Source organism: Symphalangus syndactylus, chromosome 11, assembly GCF_028878055.3.
Source record: "Symphalangus syndactylus isolate Jambi chromosome 11, NHGRI_mSymSyn1-v2.1_pri, whole genome shotgun sequence".
NCBI classification, from domain to species: Eukaryota; Metazoa; Chordata; class Mammalia; order Primates; family Hylobatidae; genus Symphalangus; species Symphalangus syndactylus.
In genome coordinates, this window is record NC_072433.2 from 86,094,410 (window position 1) to 86,099,699 (window position 5,290).

The following is a 5,290-nucleotide window of genomic DNA, read 5'->3' on the forward strand; positions in this document are numbered from 1 at the left end:
TCCCAAGACTAAACCAGGAAGAAGTTGAATCCCTGAATAGACCAATAACAGGTTCTGAAATTGTGGCAATAATCAATAGCTTACCAACCAAAAAGAGTCCAGGACCTGATGGATTCACAGCTGAATTCTACCAGAGGTACAAGGAGGAACTGGTACCATTCCTTCTGAAACTATTCCAATCGATAGAAAAAGAGGGAATCCTCCCTAACACATTTTACGAAGCCAGCATCGTCCTGATACCAAAACCTGGCAGAGACATAACCAAAAAAGAGAATTTCAGACCAATATCCTTGATGAACATTGATGCAAAAATCCTCAATAAAATACTGGCAAACCGAATCCAGCAGTACATCAAAAAGCTTATCCACCATGATCAAGTGGGCTTCATCCCTGGGATGCAAGGCTGGTTCAACATACGCAAATCAATAAATGTAATCCAGCATATAAACAGAACCAAAGACAAAAACCACATGATTATCTCAATAGATGCAGAAAAGGCCTTTGACAAAATTCAACAACCCTTCATGCTAAAAACTCTCAATAAATTAGGTATTGATGGGACGTATCTCAAAATAATAAGAGCTATCTATGACAAACCCACAGCCAATATCATACTGAATGGGCAAAAACTGGAAGCATTCCCTCTGAAAACTGGCACAAGACAGGGATGCCCTCTCTCACCGCTCCTATTCAACATAGTGCTGGAAGTTCTGGCCAGAGCAATCAGGCAGGAGCAGGAAATAAAGGGTATTCAATTAGGAAAAGAGGAAGTCAAATTGTCCCTGTTTGCAGATGACATGATTGTATATGTAGAAAACCCCATTGTCTCAGCCCAAAATCTCCTTAAGCTGATTAGCAACTTCAGCAAAGTCTCAGGATACAAAAGCAATGTAGAAAAATCACAAGCATTCTTGTACACCAATAACAGACAAACAGAGAGCCAAATCATGAGTGAACTCCCATTCACAATTGCTTCAAAGAGAATAAAATACCTAGGAATCCAACTTACAAGGGATGTGAAGGACCTCTTCAAGGAGAACTACAAACCACTGCTCAATGAAATAAAAGAGGATACAAACAAATGGAAGAACATTCCATGCTCATGGGTTGGAAGAATCAATATCGTGAAAATGGCCATACTGCCCAAGGTAATTTATAGATTCAATGCCATCCCCATCAAGCTACCAATGACTTTCTTCACAGAACTGGAAAAAACTACTTTAAAGTTAATATGGAATCAAAAAAGAGCCCGCATCGCCAAGTCAATCCTAAGCCAAAAGAACAAAGCCGGAGGCATCACGCTACCTGACTTTATACTACAAGGCTACAGTAACCAAAACAGCATGGTACTGGTACCACAACAGAGACATAGATCAATGGAACAGAACAGAGCCCTCAGAAATGATGCCGCATAGCTACAACTATCTGATCTTTGACAAACCTGACAAAAACAAGAAATGGGGAAAGGATTCCCTATTTAATAGATGGTGCTGGGAAAACTGGCTAGCCATATGTAGAAAGCTGCAACTGGATCCCTTCCTTACACCTTATACAAAAATCAATTCAAGATGGATTAAAGACTTATATGTTAGACCTAAAACCATTAAAATCCTACAAGAAAACCTAGGCAATACCATTCAGGACATAGGCGTGTGCAAGGACTTCTTGTCTAAAACACCAAAAGCAATGGCAACAAAAGCCAAAATCGACAAATGGGATCTCATTAAACTAAAGAGCTTCTGCACAGCAAAAGAAACTATCATCAGAGTGAACAGGCAACCTACACAATGGGAGAAAATTTTTGCAACCTACTCATCTGACAAAGGGCTAATATCCAGAATCTACAATGAACTCAAACAAATTTACAAGAAAAAAACAAACAACCCCGGCTGGGCGCGGTGGCTCACGCTTGTAATCCCAGCACTTTGGGAGGCCGAGGCGGGCGGATCACGAGGTCAGGAGATCGAGACCACAGTGAAACCCCGTCTCCACTAAAAATACAAAAAAAATTAGCCGGGCGTGGTGGCGGGCGCCTGTAGTCCCAGCTACTCGGAGAGGCTGAGGCAGGAGAATGGCGTGAACCCGGGAGGCAGAGCCTGCAGTGAGCCGAAAGTGTGCCACTGCACTCCAGCCTGGGCGACAGAGCGAGACTCTGTCTCAAAAAAAAAAAAAAAAAAAAACAAAAAAAAAAAAACAAACAAAAAAAAACAAACAACCCCATCAAAAAGTGGGCAGAGGACATGAACAGACACTTCTCAAAAGAAGACATTTATGCAGCCAAAAAACACATGAAGAAATGCTCCTCATCACTGGCCATCAGAGAAATGCAAATCAAAACCACAGTGACATACCATCTCACACCAGTTAGAATGGCCATCATTAAAAAATCAGGAAACAACAGGTGCTGGAGAGGATGTGGAGAAATAGGAACACTTTTACACTGTTGGTGGGACTGTAAACTAGTTCAACCATTGTGGAAGTCAGTGTGGCGATTCCTCAGGGATCTCGAACTAGAAATACCATTTGACCCAGCCATCCCATTACTGGGTATATACCCAAAGGACTATAAATCATGCTGCTATAAAGACACATGCACACATATGTTTATTGCGGCACTATTCACAATAGCAAAGAGTTGGAAGCAACCCAAATGTCCAACAACAATAGACTGGATTAAGAAAATGTGGCACATATACACCATGGAATACTATGCAGCCATAAAAAATGATGAGTTCGTGTCCTTTGTAGGGACATGGATGAAACTGGAAAACATCATTCTCAGTAAACTATCGCAAGGACAAAAAACCAAACACCGCGTGTTCTCACTCATAGGTGGGAATTGAACAATGAGAACTCATGGACACAGGAAGGGGAACATCACACTCCGGGGACTGTTGTGGGGTGGGGGGACGGGGGAGGGACAGCATTAGGAGATACACCTAATGCTAAATGATGAGTTAATGGGTGCAGGAAATCAACATGGCACATGGATACATATGTAACAAACCTGCACATTGTGCACATGTACCCTAAAACCCTAAAGTATAATAATAAAAAAAAAAAGAATTTATTTAACTGTTTTCTGTGGATGAACAATCACAACATATGATTTTTGTTATATTGGTTTCTTCTGCTTTTATTAAAAAATGCTTCAGTGAATATATCTGTACATATATCTTGTGCACTAGTGAAAGTAATTATGTAGGATAGATTTTTACAGGGCAGACTGCTATGTTACAAAGTATATGTATCTTTTATTCTGATAGAATATCAGCAGATTGTATACAAATAAAACTTGCTTTACCTTGTGTTGTAAAGCATGACTAACACCTTTCAAAAAAATAAAATAAAAAAAAATAAAAGTTAGTGCTTCATTATGAGATTTTGCCCCTTTTTGCCTTAGTTGCATAGAAAGTTCTCAGAAAACAGACAAGCTTACCCAGAGGGAGAACTAATGTTCAAGTTTCCAAAGTGGGTAGTGAATTGAAAATCACGAAAAATATTATGAAACTAAAGAAAAATTAAGTGTATGATTTCATGAATGCATTTATGTGATGATTGACAAGTTAGCATCCAGATTCCACTAAGCAATATTTATGGGAAAGGAGTGGAGGAGACAGGGAATTCTGGCAGCTTGTGCCTGCTATTTATGTACCGTTCAGCTTAGCAGGAGAGGGAGGAAGGACTGGGGCTGCATTAAAAAACATCCTCTGGGCTGGCTCACTGGGCTTGCTTTGAACTCTTGTTCATCATTATTTTATGCTGCAGCTTGTCTTTGTGTTGGTGGAAGGGAAAAGAAAAACACAAGAGACTAGCCTTTAGTTTCTAAATCAAAGCTGTGCTTTGCTGACTGTTGGAGTGGCTTTTCAAAAGCAAAACAAGTGGGGACATTAAAATTCCTTGCTTTTGTGAACCAGAAGCTGAGTTGGGGTTTTTTCTTCTTCTTTTTAAATTTTCAGATGCAAAGGGTATGTTTCAATGTGTCTTACATTTACCTTGAAACAATTTCAGTATTTTTTTTTTCAATTTGACTGGCACTTGGAGAAGATAAAGCAAGGTGAAAAAATACTAAGCAGGAACCTGCAGAGGTTTGGAGGAAGGGCGTTCATTGTCATCGAATTTAAGAAAGAGAAGGATATGTAAATTTTACTAATTATTGCCTCTTACACATCCTTTCTTGATAGTGACCCCAAGGTCCAAAGACGTTAAATTAGTTGCCTAAAGCCCAGACCCAGAAAGTCAGGACTAGACATTCCTCTGTGGATTCCCACTCGCCCTCTTTACACTGCCCTATGCTGCCTCTAGCGTTAGCCGGAGAAATTATAAGGAGGGATTAGGGGAGGAGAAGTCAAAGAAAAGCTGGAGAGGGTCGTAGATTCTTGCCTAAGGAGGCAAGAAGTGACCTCCCTGAGTCAAGATACTTGAGCATTTGACTTGACTAAGAGAAGTAGCCCGCTAGTTCCAGGCGTTGAACGCGCCGATTAGCTGCCGCTGAGTATCTAGGATGTTTTTTGTTTGTTTGTTTGTTTTTCTACTTTGGAAGATCAATGTAAGGTAGAAAGTTAATCGCTTTCTTCTGGCCCTCCACGCCTTCCACGCTGATCGAAGCGACCGTCCTCCCTCGAACATTTCGTGGGCTCATTCTTTGTAACACACTTGCTCTGGGCCTTAGGTGTCTCTTTAAACCCTCTCTCCCCTCTTTATTTCCAAATCTTTATCCTTGGCTTTCTTAAGCTGTAAAGACACACTGGCACCTTAGGTGGTCAGGTAAGATCGCTGGATTCCTTATTTCGGCGAAAGTCCAGCGGATCATTCCCGCCACTGTCCCCATTTTAGAAACACTTGGAAGACCCTTAAGGATCATTTACGGAGAGAAAGGGGTGCATTCTGCGGCTGCCGGCGGGCAGCTAGAGAACGTGGCGGGGGGCAGCGCATCTGGCGCCTTGGCCGAGGCGCGGAATGGGAACAGTCCGCACGCGTCCGCTGCCGCCCTGCCTAGTGATGAGTGGCACAATCGCCCACCAGGAATCGGCTGGTGCCGCGGGTGGGCGAAGGCAGCGCCGCTGGCCCGGAGGGCGGCGCGGAGGGTGGCGCTGGCGGCGTGAAAGGCGTCTTTGTGCAAGACTGAGTGTGGTGGGGGGAAGGCGAAGAGAGAACTGATCCGGGACCTGGACGCGGGGGTCTGGGGCGCCCCTACGCCCCCAGCCGTCCGCAGTGCCGGAATGAGCCGGGTAGCGCCGACAGGGGGCAGTGTGGCGGTAGAGGAGCTGCCGGGGGGAGGGGGGTCTCT